General features: G+C 35.9%; 1 pseudogene; it reads right to left on the bottom strand.

Annotated features, from left to right (window-relative positions):
* The window catches only part of LOC131903372 (vomeronasal type-2 receptor 116-like), a 55,248-nt pseudogene extending 38,686 nt beyond the window's left edge, over positions 1-16,562 (bottom strand).

Raw genomic sequence — 16,562 nt, forward strand, 5'->3', positions numbered from 1 at the left:
ATTGTTTGATAAAATCAACAAGATAGACAAACCCTTATCCAAGTTAAATAAAAATAGAATAGTCAAATTAACGTAATCAGAAAAGAAAAAGGAGACATAATATTAGACATCAAGTGAATCTGAATAATCATTAGGTCATATTTTTAAAACTTGTAATTAACAAAATTGGAAAATCAAACAGAAATGGATCATTTTCTCAATAGTTACCTCTTACCAAGTTAAATAAAGAGATAAATAATTGCAACACACCTATAACTCCTAAGGAAATAGAAACAATCTGTAATACTCTCCCAACCAAATAAAACTTAGAGCCAGATGGTTTTAGCACAAAGTTTTACCAGAAATTCCAGTCAGAGCTAACACCAGTTTTCTGCAAATTATTCCACAAAATAAAAACAGAAGAAAGACTGCCAACTTCATTTTATGAGGCCACAGTCACCTGATTCAAAAACCACAAATAATCCAACCATAAAATAAGATTACAAATAAATTCCCCTTATGAACATAGATGTAAAATATTCAATAAAATATTTTCAAGTAGAATCCAAGAAAACATGAAAAAGATCATCCATTATGACTAAATAGGCTTTATCCCAGAGATTGAGATATGGTTCAATATCCGAAAAATCTGTCAATGTAATCCATCATGTAAAGAAACTGAAAGAAAAACACCATGTAATATCTCATTAGATGCTTCTCAAAGGCCTTTGAGAAAATCCAACAGCGCATTATGTTAAAAGTCTTGGGGAATGTTTTATTTTCCTTTTAAAATCTAAGTATTAAAATGGGTGTGAATAAATAAATAAGTAAATCAAACTTGGTGTCCAACAACAGAGAATTGAATGAGAAAAATATAGTATACAAGCATGAAGTTTTTCAGTAGTAAAAAAATGAAGATAATTTTTGTGGATTTTTTTTGGTAGGAAATTAAATGCAATTGGAATATTTGTCTTAATCATATTAAGCAAATAACAGAATAAAAAACACATTTTTTCTCAAAAAGAAGTCTTGGGGGAAGTAGGAATACAGGGAACATACTTCAACATAATAAAGGCAATTTACATCAGTTCCATAGCCAACAGCAAATTAAATAGAAAGAAAGAAAACCAAAGTAATCCCAATAAAATCAGGAAGAAGACAAAGCTGTCTATTCTCTTTCTATTTATTCAAGATAGTATTTGAAGATTTAGCAAGAACAGTAAAATTACTGAAGGAGATCATGATGTTACAACCACACACACACACACACACACACACACACACACACACACACACACACACACAAACTGCTACATACAGACATACTGGCATCCATACAGAGATACATAAATAATACAAGCATATACTCATTTCTACATACTCAGGTACATGCCCAGACAAACAGATAAACATACTGGCACACACAGAGAGACATACACATTCAAACAGACACTCAGAAAATTAAACACCCAAAATACATCCACAGGCCAACACAAACATGCATAATCGCCGAAATACACAGAGTGAGAGATATGCAAATAGAAACAACTACACAGAGAGACATTGACACAGACAAATTTATGCCAACTTCCAAAGACATACCCACAGACACACACATGCACAGCAACACAGAATAGTGGGATAACTTGGTATTAAGAAAGTTGGAGGAGAAAGACTTTGTTATATGTTGAGGGTGAGGTCCAAAAGAAAAACAGAGACCAAAGCAAGTTTTCCGCTCTATTGCAGGAACAAGTCCTGGGTGATTGGATCTCAGCAGTAGTAGGAGAGTTATGAGTCTGCTTTCAGCCTACTCACCCTGGGAGAAGCAGACTTTGGGTTATCTGGGGATACCACATGAGGTTGGAGGCTGATGAAGAACTACAAGTGGGGTTACACAGATTATAAGTGAAAGATCTCTGGCTTGCATAGTTGGCAGGAGCAGAAGGTCAGTGAGCAGGCTCCTGGGGATGTTCTGCTGTAGATCTTAGGCTGAGTTGGGGTAATTGGATATGGGGTAGTATGGGAGGAAAAAGATTTATGGGAAACCTTGCTGATATTTGGGGAGGTGTGGACTTTGGTTAAGCAACACATGCCTGCTGTATTTGGGTGCTCTCATACAGCAATGAGTTGTAAAAGGAATGTTAGAAAGGGAAGATCTGTGGGATTCACAGGAAATGAAAACAGTGAGGCTGTGAAGTCTGCCACAGGAGATCTGTTGCAAAGCTTATGACCAGAATTTGAGGGTTGGATCTGGGGCAAAAAAAGAGAAAAATAAGGACTGCAGGTATTCTACCTTGATTTCTGGTAGGCATGGACTGTTGGTTACCTGGGAATTTTTGTAGGCTTCTTTCTATACTTTGGACACTAGCTTCTGTCAGATGTGGAGTTGATACAACCTTTTCCCCATTCTGTAAGCTACTGTTTTGTCTGAATAACAATGTTATTTACCTCAGAGATGCTTTTATTTTCCTAATGTTACATTTATGAATTGTTGATCTTAGTGCCTGCCATATCATTATTCTGTTTCAAAACTCATCTCCTGTGTTAGTGAGTTCAAGGCTATACCCCACTTTCTCCTCTATCAGCTTTATTGTATCTGGTTTTATTTTGAATTTTTAATTCATTTATTCTTAGACTTTGTGAAGGTTATTAAAGATGAATCACTATTCATTCTTCTACATACAAATATCCAGGTTGATCAGCACTATTTGTTGAGGATGCTGTCTTTATTTCTGTTGGTATTTCTGACTTCATGATTTGTTTTAAAGAACTATTTTAGCTAACTTGAATTTTCTGTATTTTTTAAAATTTTATTTTATAATTAATTTCATTTTACATATCAGCCACGGATTCCCCTGTCCACCCTTCTCCCACCCCACCACCACCTTCTCCCCCAATACACCCCCCATTCCCACCTCCTCCAAGGCAAGGTCTCCCCTGGGATTTCAGCTCAGCCTGGTAGATTCAGTTGAGGCAGGTCTAGTGCCCTCCTCCCTAGACCAAGGATGAGCAAAGTTTCTCAGCATAGGCCCTAGGTTCCAAAAAGCCAGCTCATGCACTAAGGTCCCAGTCCCACTGCCTGGGGCCTTCCTAAATCATTCAAGCTAATCAACTGTCTCACATATCCAGAGGACCTGATACAGTTCCATGGGGGCTCCTCAGCTATTGGTTTATAGTTCATGAGTTTTCACTACTTTGGCTATTTGTCCCTGTGCTTTTTCCAATCATGATCTCAGTATCTCTTGCTCATAGAATCCCTCCTCTCTCTCACCAATTGGACTCCTGGAGCTCCACCTGGGGACTGGCCATGGATCTCTGCATCTACTTCTATTAGTCACTGGATGAGAGTTCTATCATGACAGTTAGGGTGTTCAGCCATCTGATCACCAGAGAAGGTCAGCTCAGGCTTTCTAAAACCTAAATTTTCCTCTTTAGATCTGGAAACAATTGTGTCAAAATTTTGATGGGCATTGAATTGAATCAGTAGATTGCTTTCTGTAAGCTGTCAATTTTTATGTTAATCTTTTTATTTCATGAGCATGTGAGATCTTTTTAAATTTTGATTCCTTCTTCAATTTCTTATTTCAAAGACTTGAAGCTTTTATTATACAAGTCTTTCACTTGCTTCATTAGGGTTACTCCGAGTAATTTCAGGTGTTATTATTTTTTTTTTTTTGCTATTGTGATAGTTATTGTTTCCCTGATTTCTTTCTTAATCCCTCCTGGAACTCATTTTGCATTTGTGTATACAAGGGCTACTGATTGTTGCAAATTGTGTATGTCTCCTACTTTGCTGAAAGTGTTTGTCAGATGTAGGAGTTCCCCAGTGAAATTTTCAGGGTCATTAACGTATTGTTTCATAGCATTAGCAAATAATTACTTTAATTCTTCTATTTGAATTTTTCCCCCTAATCTCATTTAGATCTCCTGTAGTTCTAGGTAAGACTTCAAATACTATTTTGTATGTAGAGATTGGACAACTTTGCCCACTTTCTGATTTTATTTGGAATTATTTTATTTTCTTTCCATTTAAATTGATGTAGGTTATTGGCTTGCTGTAAACTACTATTATTGTGTAGAGGTATGTCCCCTGTATCCCTAATTTTTCCAGGACTTTTGTAATGAAGGCATGTTGGATTTTGCCAAAGGTCTTTTCTGCAACTGATGTAATGAACTTCGTTTTTTTTAGTTTTGTGGAATACACTTATTGATTTTCATATATTGGAACATCCTGGAAGCTCAAGGAAGAAGCCTACTAAATATAATAGTAAATATTTTATATGTATTCCTAGACTTGTTATGGTATTTTTGTATCAATGTTCATAAGGTAAATTAGTATGTAATTCCATTTAGTTGTTAATGTCATAATGTAATTTGACTATCACTGTGATCGTGACCTCATAAGGTGAATTGAGCAATGTCCCTTCTTCTTGGCCCAATTTAGGAGTATTAGCAATAACTCATTTTGAAAGTCTGGAAGAATTCTCTACTAAAATTATTTGGCTCAGCCTTTTTTGATTATGAGTATATTAATGACTGCTTCTATTTCACTAGTTCTTTAAGTCCTGTATAAATTTTTTATATGAATGTATTGAAGAAATTATCTATTTTGAATTTGCTCTTTGGTGGTGTACAGATTTTTAAAGGATGCCCATATGATTATCTGGATTTTTCTCATTATCTGTTGTTAACACCCCTCTACTTAAATTTCTGATTTTGTTAATTTGAATATACACTCTCTATATTTTACATAATTTGGAATATGTATTGACCATATTGATTTTTCTCTTTCTGTTGATTCCTTTTGTATTATTCTCATTGATTATATTTTACTGATTTCATCTCTCAGTTTGATTATGACTTTCTGTCTACTACACTTTGGTGTCATTATTTCTTTTTGTTCTAGAGCTTTCTAGTGTGTTGTTAAATAACTAATATGAAAATACATATTTTTTAGGTAAGCACATAGTGACATAAACTTGCCTCTTACAAAGTCTATCCTTATGTCCAATATGTTTGGGTGTAGTGTGTGTTCAGATTCATTGAATGCTAGAATGTCTTAAATTTCTTCATTTCTATTTTGATCCATTTTTCATTCATTAGAGAATTTTTCAGTTTCCATGATATTGCAAGGTTCAAGTTGTTGCTGTTGTTTTTTTTTTATATCCAGCTTTAATTCATGATGATCTGTAGGAATGTAATGAGTTTTTTTTTTAAATTTTCTTGTAAGTACTGTGACTTGCTATATGTCTAAGTATATGGGCAATTTTGAAGAAAGATCTCTGAGGTGAAAAGTAGACTTCATATTTTTTTTGTTGGTGTGAAATGTTCTATTAATATCTGTTATGTCTATTTAGTATAAAAAGTCTGTTAGTTCCAGTATTTCTCATTTTTTGTGTGACTGACCTGGCCATTGTTGAGAGTGGGGTATTGAAATCTCCCACTATAAATGTGTGAGGGTCAATATGTGAAACTATAGTAGTAATTATTTGGCAAACTTAAATACCCTAGTTTTGGGGGCATATATGTTAAGAATTGAAATGTCACCTTCATGGGTATTTACTCTGATGAGTATATAGCATCCTCCTCTATTTCTTCAGATTAGTTCTGATTTGAATACTATTTGTTTTATATTGAAGTGAATAAACAAACATGTTTTTAGGTTCATTTTCAAGGAATATCTTTTTCCAACCTTCTAACCTGAGGTAATGTCTGTCCTTGACATTGAGGAGTCTTTGTAGGATGCTGTAATTAGATGGGTCTATTCTATTATTCTGAGGCTTTTTATTAGGGATTTGAGACCATTACCATTAAGAGATATGAATGAGCATGGTTTTTTTAATTAAAAAATTTTTCTATTCATTTTACACATGAATCAAAGATTCCCCCTCTTCCCTGCTCCAGCCCCCTGGACTCCCCCTCACAACCCACTCCCCACTCCTCCCCACAAGAAGGCAAGGCCTTTCATGAGGTGGCACATGCAGTAGAAGCAAGTCCAAGCCCCTTCCCCTGGGTCAAGGCTGTGCAATGTCTCCCATCATAGGTATTGGATTCCAAAAAGCCTGCTGATGCACCAGGAATGTATTTTTTTCCTGTTACTTTGATTTTGTCATTGTTTTTGGTATGTTGCTTGGTAGAAAAATTTCTGCTGTCCTAAGAGGCCTGTTCACAGAGGTTCCCATGTGAAATATATTTTGAGTACCAGGAGGTGTGACTGATTAATGAAGAAGGGCCATGTAAGGGTATGGGAAGGGTTGGTTCCTTTCAAGCAAGGAAATTAGGTTTTACTCCAGTGTGTCTTAGTCCCCTATGAATACAACAGAGACTCAGGAAAGGCCAGAGCAGAAAGTCTGTTATAAAACTGAGGATGGTAATGTGTGATTTGACAGTGGAAGGAGAGGTGAATATCTGTGGATTGCCAATCTGCTTCTCTGGCCATAGTTTTCTGAGTGTTTCCTACGTATTGTTGCTCAGGTTGCATGACTAGGATAAAAGCATAGAGTATTGACAAGGAAGTTTGGTGGGGAAGATCTGTGTGATTCACTGGAGAAGTTGATGTGGCTGGGCTGAAGTAGGTGCCTGGCTACATAACTGGGTATATGACATGGCATTGGTTTTTTGAGAAACTGAAGGAGAGCTGAACATTTGTGATTAGGTGTTATACTTCCCTTCCTGGGAAGTATAAGTACAGCACAAGTATACACCATAAGTATCTAGGGATAGTCCCCTCAAACTTGGGGCTGTGTTAAAGCAATGAATGACAGGAGGAAAGTTAGGAGAGGAAGATTTCTAAGTTCCACTGGCAACAGGGGCAGAGGTAGAGAACTGATAGCCCAACATGTAGCCTACTGCTGATCTGGGGAATGGATTGTGGGATTGGATTTGTTGGAATGGAGGAAAAGGTAATGATCTGCACTTAGTCTATTAGCATGCATGATTTAAAGGAACACATGGTGCAAAGTAAACTTGATGTGTGTTTATAACAGAGGTTGTAACATAATCCCATGATGCAACTTGTGTAGCAGTGTAACAAGCATCTGAGAAATTTTGCTTTTAATATTTCCTTACTATTTGCTAATTGACTGTTTAGAAAAGTTTTACGGTTTTCACATGTACTTTGAACATTGTGGGTTCCTGGGCAAATGAACAAATGACTGTTAACCACAGATAAAGCACCAGTGATAGAGCAAGTCAATGATTAAACCCAACCATACACTTGTCAATCAAGTCTCTACCCTTTAACACGCCTGCCAACAAAAATCTATGTAGGTAACTTGCATGTTGAACTCTCTAGGTCTCTCTCTTAGTGCCAGCCTAGTCTATTCCCTGCTTTCCATACCTGTTTCTACTTTATCCCAGCCCCCAAATGGGGAAGATAACCATCTCTACCAGAGTCAACAAAGGCCACCAGAATTCTAGGTAGGCCACCCATCCTTGAATAACTTCCACTGTTTTTGTCCCCCAAATGCTATCACCCATCCATAACTGTCCAGACCACAATGCCCCAGACTCCAAAGCTCTCCAGACCACAAAGACCCAGGGACTCACTGTGAGTGAGTATCTGCTCAAGTGGAGAACATGAAGGACTATAAGATGTCCGTATTGGAGGCTCACCTCTATACTATTTCATATGTTGGTGTCCCACTCTATCCACAATCACAAATCCCTGTGCATCAAAGTTCCCAAACACCAACTTGGAAAGAGTCTCCCCTGATGGACCAGAGGTCAATTCAGACACCAGAATTTTTTCCTCCAAATCAAGTGGAAATGCCTTGAAGAACCTCAGGCCACACTGGAGGGAAAAAAAGAGAAAACAGAAACAGGAACAAAACACATCCAAATAAGAACTTATAAATAAGCATCTCGGCTTATATTCACCACAAACTTAGATGCCTAGACACAAGACACAATCAACAACAGCTGAGGCAATATGTCACTAACAATGCCATCTATCTTACTAGAGCAAGCCCTGACTATTCCAACACAGCTGAAGTAGAATAAAAAAGACCTTAAAACCAACTTCTTGGAGTTGGTTGAGGACCTTAGGGAGGAAATTAATAAATCTCTGAAAGAAATACAAGAAAAGACAAATGAAGCAGTGTAGGAAATGAGTAAATCCTTTAAAGTCAAGCAAAGGCCGAGCTCCAGGAGACTAAATGAAGAATGAGAAGAGGGATTCTATGAGCAAGAGGCATCATGGTCATGATGGGAAATCTACAGAGACCACCAAACCAAGATAAACTTTAAACCAACACCTGTAGAACCTCCATGGGAATCAACTAGGCCCTCTGCATAAGCAAGGCAGTTGTGTACCTTGATCTGTTTAAGGGGCCCCTTGGCAGTAGGATCAGGATGATCCCTGATGCATGACCAGCTTTATGGAGCCCACTACCTACAGTTGGATACCTTGCACATCCCTGATGAGGGGGTGGGGGAGTAGGACTTGCCTCAATTGAATGTACCAAACTCTGCTGACTTACCTTATCAGAGGAGGGAATGAGGAATGGGTTAGGGAGAAATGTTGGAGTGCAGGAAGAAGGAAGAGAGGGAAATCAGTGGTATGTAAAATGAATATATAATTTCTTTGAAAAAATCTGAAAAATGAATTAGAAATAATAAAGAAAACACAAACTGAGTTAATTCTGGAAAAGGAAAATCTAGGTAAGCAAACAGAAACTACACACATAAGAATCACCACAGAATACAGGAGATGAAATGAGAATCTGAGGCATTCAGATATGTTGGAAGAAATAGATACAATTATCAAATGAAATGTTAAATCCAAAAAATGATTGACACAAAACATCTATGAATACTTGAACACTATCAAATAGCCAATCATAAGAATAATAGGACTAGAAGAATGAGAAGAATCACATTACAAATCTCCATAATAGTTTTTTTTTTCAAAATTGGAGAAGAAAATTTTCCTAACCTAGGAAAGGAGAAGCCTATAAAAGTACAAAAAAATTTAAAAAACATCAAATAGATTGTAACAGAAAACGGATGCCCTTGCAAAATAATCAAAACATTAAATATACCTAAGAAGAAAGAATACTAAATACTGCAATGAAAAAGATGTAGTAACATATATAGGCAGACCTATCTGAATTTCATCTGACTTTTCAATGGAAACTACAAAATCCAGAATGATGTGGTCAGGTTTCCTTCAAAAGCTAAGACATAACAGATGATAAACCATACCACTATATCCAGCAAAACATTCAATCCTCATAAAAGAAGAAAATGTGATACTCCATAATAAATTCCAATTTAAACAATATCTACTCACATGTCCAGCACTACAGAAAGTAACAGAAGGTAATAGAAGAACTCAAACTAGAGAAGTTAACTTCACCCATGAAAATACAGGAAATAAATAATCTCTTACCAGCAAAGCAAAGAAGCAAAACACACACAAACACTACTATCAACAATAGCAATTAAAAAATTAGCAAAAAAAATTGGTCATTGATATATCAGTAATATCAGCTCCAAAACAAATATACAGACTGACAGAATGGATATGGAAAAAATTATTCATCCTTCTTCTGGAAATAATAAGTATACCTCAAAATCAAAACAGTCATACTTCAGAGCTAATCTCTAGCAAAATATTTTAAGCAAAATGATTTAGAATACAAGATAGTGAAGCCATTCTAACATCTAACAAAATGCACTCCAAACAAAAATTAATGAAAGGATATGAGAAAGGATACTACATATCTATCATATGAGAAATCCACAATGATAACATTTCACTTCTCAACATCTACACTCTAAATGCAAGGGCACTCACATTTGTAAAAGAAACATAACTAAAGTTTAAAGCACAAACTGATTATCAGACATTGATAGTCAGAGATTTCAATATCCCACTCTGTCCAAAGGACAGGTCATCTAGACAAAAGTTAAGCAGAGAAATACTCAAGCTATTAGACATTATAAATCAAAGGACCTAACAGATATCTACAGAACATTGCATGCAAATACAAAAAGTATTTCTTCCTTTCTGGACCTCATGGAACTTTCTCCAAAACTGACCACATGGATGGTCACAAAACAAGTCTCAATTGATGTGTGAAAATTGAAATAAGAAATAAGACACTGCATCTGATCAGACTAACACAGATTAAAACTGAACCTCAACGGTTAGAGAAAAAACAGAAAGCTTTTCATGTCATTGTAACTGAAGTCTTAAATGAATGACTAAGGGATCTAAGGCAAGAACAAAGACATTAATGACTCCTGAGAACCAAATGAATATGAATAGAGCATACACCCAAACTTATAGGACAAAGTGGCAGTTCTGGTAAAAAAAAAAATTCATTTTTTTGCTGTTTACAAAAAAAAAAATGGAGAGAACTGATTCTAGCAATTTACAACACACTTGAATGCTCTAGAACAAAAAGAATTCAGCCCTGTCCAAGAGGAATAGACGCTGTTATAATCAAACTAAGGTCTGAAATCAATAAGATAGAAAAAAGAGAAAAATAAAAAGAGTAAATGTAACAAAAATTGGATCTCTAAAAAAATTTTAAAAAAATCTTATCAAACTAACAAAAAGATAGACAGCATATCCAAATTAACAAAATCAGAATTTAAAAGGGAGACATAATAATAGACATCAAGGAAATCTGAATAATTATTAGGTCATACTTGAAAACTTGTAATTAAAAAATTGGAAAATATAAAAGAGTTGGATAATTTTCTCAATAGATACATCTTCCCAAATTTAATCAAGATCAGACAAACAGTAGAAATGCACCTAAAAACCCTAAGGAAATAGAAGCAGTCTTTCACAGTCTCCAAAACAAATAAATCCCAGATCCAGATGGCTTTAGGATAGATATCTACCAGACATTCCAGTAAGAGTTAACATCAATTCTCTTCAAATTATTCCACAAAATACAAACAGAAGAATGATTGCCAATTTCACTTTATGAAGCCACAATCATCTGATACACAAACCACAAATAATTCCACAATGAAAGAAATTACAAACAAATTCCCCGTATGAACATAGATGTAAAACACTCAATCAAATAAGTGCAAACTGAATCCAAGAACACATCAATATGATCATCCATCATGACCAAATAGACTTTACCCCAGATTTTGAGGGATAATTCAACATATGAAAATCAATCAATGTAATCCACCATATAAACAAACTGAAAGAAAAACACCACATGGTAATCTCATTAGATGCTAAAATAGCCTTTGGCAAAATCCAACAGCCCTTCATGATAAAAGTCTTGGGAAAAGAAGGAATACAGGGAACATACCTCAACGTAATACAGGCAATTTACATCAATACTCTAGTCAACATCTAATTAAATGGAGAGAAACTCAAACCAATTCCACTAAAATAAGGAAGAAGACAAGGCTGTCTATTCTTTCTATATCTATGCAATACAAAATTTGAAGATTAAGTAAGATCAGTAACACTGTTGAATTAGATCAAGAGATTACAACTACACACATACACACACACACACATTCCTACACACAGAGATACTCATATCCATACAAAAATTCATACATAATACAGCAATATACTCATTTACACACACTTCCATACATACTAAGACACACAGAAAAATGTACTGGCACATGTAGACAGAGAGACATATACACCCAAATAGACACACAAAAAGAGAAACATTCAAAACATACCTAGGCCCACACAAATATGCATGTTCTCAGAAATATACACACACAGAGAGATACACAGATACAAACAACCACACTTAGAGACACTGACACAGACAGATTTATGCCCACATCAAAAGACATACCAATAGACACACACATACACACCCATATACACCAACACAGACATATGTATGTGCAACCACTACACAGAAACATGCAAAATTCCCATATAGGCACATGCAGACATATACACTGACAAATACAGATACACAGGTAGACACAAACCCACATATATGTAAAGCAATACAGGTACATACACAGATACACAGGAACACACAAACATACATCCATACAGTGAGAAGCATCCATTCACATACATGAATATGCATATATGCACTGTAATGAATCACAGCACAATTTCATGCATAATTACTCTCAGAGATCTAAATGAGTTCCCCAAAGCCTAGAAGGGGGTAGAATCAGATAAGGACACTTGTGAAAACCATCTCCTAAACTGATTAAAACATATTTGAGAATTAATATATGAGGGCTCATCTTTTCAACATGGAGAGCATTAATAACTAAGGACTGATATATTTTCAGTATTAGGACAGGCTGATATTATTTGAGACTTTGTAACATAATCACTAATTTCCATTGATAAATTGTTTCTTCCACTTAATTGGCTTGGCAGTAGAGACTTACAGCACACTGTTGATTTATTTCCTCAGAAAGACAAATGTTCAGAAGTTTCTATTTGGTGAATATTTCTTAATACACTAGATTTGAGCATCTGAGAATCTCTTAAGCACAATGACATTGATGAGACCAAATATCACCCAATAGAGGAAACACTACCTTAATACAGTTAATAACAGATTTTTTGCTGTTGTCCATTGGCTGATTATCTTCTTGTTAAAGAAGCATCTCATGCAGGGCAAGGGACACAGCATGAACAGCATTGTATACAGTGTCATTGCCACAACTAAAGGCCATGTCAATAGTCCTGACCATTAGCCATTCCAACTAGGCATTGGATGAGCAGCTTTTCAGTTAGATTTTCAATTAGATTCCAAGACCTCACAGTTAAAATTAATCTACCCAGCCTTTCCAGGTAATGATCTGAGTATTTGAGATGGATCAATGTCTTGACTAAATTTTAAAACCAGAAATCTCAGCATAGTGGTGTGCTAAAGCTAGAGTCCCAAGAGATGAGTCATGTGAGTCTTCTCTTTCTTGTAGTGACATCCCACTGTGAAGTGGTAGCCCATACTCTGTATACCTAGAGATCCAACATTCTAAGGCTCACAGCTTGAAAACTGTTTGTGTCACTATAAATGACAACTACATTTATGGATATGTTATGATTTGTTTATAACACACATCAGCTCTTGACATGTAAAAATACTTCTTGCCTGGGATCATGATCACAAAGGTGAAACAGAACATATTTTTCATGTCTGTTCTCAAATGTGAAAGAAATAAAGTAATCTGATCATTTTCTAAGATGGACAGTCAAATCCAGGGCCAGTTGAAGTAAAGCATCAAAGAGATCATGGCCTTTCCTAGAGCTGTATCTTTGGGAGGCATCTGACACAGACAGGGAAAGTGATCATGATCATTCAGGATAGGACGGAAGGGTCCATAAGTAAGCTAAATGACCTAGGACACAGGAAGCAGCATGAGTATCATGCACACCTAAAAACATGTAAGCACACTTCTGCTGAGTATTCTAGAAAATCCCCTTACTTCTTACTTTTTCCATCATCTGTTTCACACAAGGAATTGTGGAAGCACCATCAAGTCTCTGAATTGTACCCTTGAACTACAAAGTTGGACATGACTGTGAGGTCAGTCTCCTCCTCACGTTCTTCTTGGCATCTGGGAAAGCCACCAGTGAATACAGGGTTTCTTACAAAATCACCCCAAATAAAACTCACCTGCTGAGATTTGTAGATTTCTAGGAATGTCCCAATGATGACAGATGCTGCCCAGTAAGGTTCTGTAAGCACCACTGTACACCTGATGCCTTTGTTAGAGACATAATTAGGGGGAGTTTCACAATTTTGTTCAAAAAAATAAAAAAGATTGTGTAATTGTGACACAGTATTATACCCCCTGTTGGTATGGAAATAATAGAGTCATATTTTATAAAAGCTCAGGGTTCCTGTTGACTTCAACAATAGAAATAGCCAAGGCCAGAACAAACTGACAGTCTACAGTTGGTGCTTTATAAATGGAACACTGTTTATTTTGGACAGAAATCTAGAGATGATCATTTGTAGTCCGAATGAGGCTTATCCTTTACTGGATGGTATTCCCAACAATCTACTATGATTGAAATAAATATATTGTGTTGTAAGATTGCAATGACAGAGAAGCTGGAAGCTTGAAAAAATCATTAAAAGTTGATGAGAGTGCATCTACCAAACATAAGATGAGACTTTGCATTTTCCACAGAGAGGGCTGTCCATCTCTGGTTTTGCATGCTTGCTCAGAAGGTAAATACAAGGGCACAGTCTTTGACAAAATGGATAATCTGATCATGAATTCATTTTGAAATTGTTGAACAATGTGAAAAATATATATGGTGCATGAGCAAACTTTCTGGTAATTTTTATGAAATAAACTCAATTGGATACGGCATCAAAACATGTCAGTTTAATGCACAGTAGTCTTTCTGAGATATATTTGGCTCAAGTCCTTATAATTCATTATAATTATTTGGTAATACAGTTAACATATTCCCTCATGTCTATCCCTATCTTGTTCTTTTTTCTTTCTTGTTTATCGACTGCAAGCACAAAATTTTGAAAAGATTTATTTATTTATTTAAAATAATAATTTTAAATATCAGAGTATGTCTGGTAAATATATGCATCTGTGTGTGTTTGGATATGACAACTACTCATTTAGGCCATAAAGACGCAACGGATTCCATGCTTTTGAGTGACAATTGGCTTTAGACTGGCCTGGCATCAAATGCACAGGGATAACCCTATTCCATTTCCCAAATGGTGATATTAAGAGCATGTACTCCAGTACTGTTCACCTATTTTATGTTTATAAAAGTATGTTCAATGTAATCATACTTGATATATCGGACTAACACAAATTTTCTCATTAGAGCACATTTTGCATACATTTTAACTTACAAATGCACAACACTGGCATTGTATTGAAAACTAGGAACTTCTGGAAATTGAAGTGAGAATTATTTGTGTCAGCATTACATTTTGTATACTAAAAGATTATAAAGTATGCAATGTATGGGAAATATTTATGAATTTTGAAAATAAATATAGTCAGAATGTTAGTAAGCATAGAACAATATCATTTTGTGCTTATGGGTATGGAAGAAGAGTAACACTCTTGTCTTCTAACTCATTTCGTATTATCTGACCAAAAAGCTTCAAACTCAGAAATACTCTTTTATTCAGAATGATTCACTCAGAGATAAATACAATCTGTATCCCACTTAGAAACTGTACCACTGTGGTATCTTTGGGTACAAATACAGATATACATCTATGCATTTTTAAATAAAAACTATCTTATTATATTCTTAATTACCATATGGAATAAAATGTCATTGAAATTGTCAGTAACATTCAACAGGAATTCGATATTGTAACTTATGAATCTCAAACACTAACTCCTGCACACTAAACAATAAGAAACATCAATTACTTAAACTTTCAGAGCAAACTACTGGACTAAAGAGCTACGTTAAAAAAACTATCCGCAGTACACAAAATCAAAATGTGTACATTGCCCAAACTGGTAAAATATGCAGCCAGCTATAACTAGTGAAATTACAGAAAGAGAAACATATGAGTTAAATGTGACATAAGTGTCAGAGAATAAACAGCTTAGACATAAGGAGAAGAGACACATGCTCCTTAAACAATAGCAAAGATGGACTAGTAGGTAACTGTTCTCAAGTGTGGCCAAGTATCACATGCCACTGTTGTCACTCAGGCCAGGGACAAAGAAAGTAACTGATCACCACTATTACTCACCCTGCATTCCAAAGAATGCAAGCATGTCATTTTCAGTTTACACATTCCTTCTTTACTCTAAAGAGAGAGTGAAGAACTAGACTTTGAAATTATAGGCCTGTAGTTATACATGGATATGGGTGAAGAATGGGGAACAGGAACCCATGTGAAGTTCACAGTGGGCAGGTCTCCTATTTTCATTCTTGATGCAGCTTTAGAAGGCACAATGTGACCACATGCAGAGCATATGAGAGAGTAACTGAATAGCTATGGAAAAATTCTCTGGGGCTGGGGGTACCACAAATATTAGTTGTCCTAGCACATGCATTAGGAGTGACACGGTGATCAAATGGTCATCACAGACTCTACTTGACAGTCATTTACTTACATTTAGAATGATAGTCCTTGAATAGATTGGGGTTTCCTTCAGTAAGACACCACCAGCTACTGTGCTGTGGAAACTGTCAAGAGGGGGGCTACATGTGATGGAAAAATTTAGAGAGCCCTTTCAGCCTGTTAAGTAGGAGGATAACTGGGAGAATAACAAAACTCTCTGGACAAATTAAAAGTAGAAAAAGAGCATTGAGTCTCTAAAAGAATCTGGGGTTGTTTCTTGGTTTGCAGATTGAGTAACAGAACAGAGACTCAAAACGTTCTCTGATTCTCACCTTACTCCCCACCATGAAATATTCATGATTACATACATAGAAAATAGAAAGAAACTTACAGTGTATTCAGAATGTGGTTGAAATAATCTTTCTCCACAGGCCACTGCACTCTGAAAAGGAAGAAGATACAGCCTGTCAACAAATCTCCATCCTTGTCATTGTTCTGCTTCATTCTCCAAAAGCACTTGGGATGGGTGATACTGGACACAAGAAGTGGAATGTTCAGGAGCAAGAAGATAAAAATCAAAGTGAACAT

This window comes from Peromyscus eremicus, chromosome 1 (assembly GCF_949786415.1).
Source record: "Peromyscus eremicus chromosome 1, PerEre_H2_v1, whole genome shotgun sequence".
Taxonomy (NCBI): Eukaryota; Metazoa; Chordata; class Mammalia; order Rodentia; family Cricetidae; genus Peromyscus; species Peromyscus eremicus.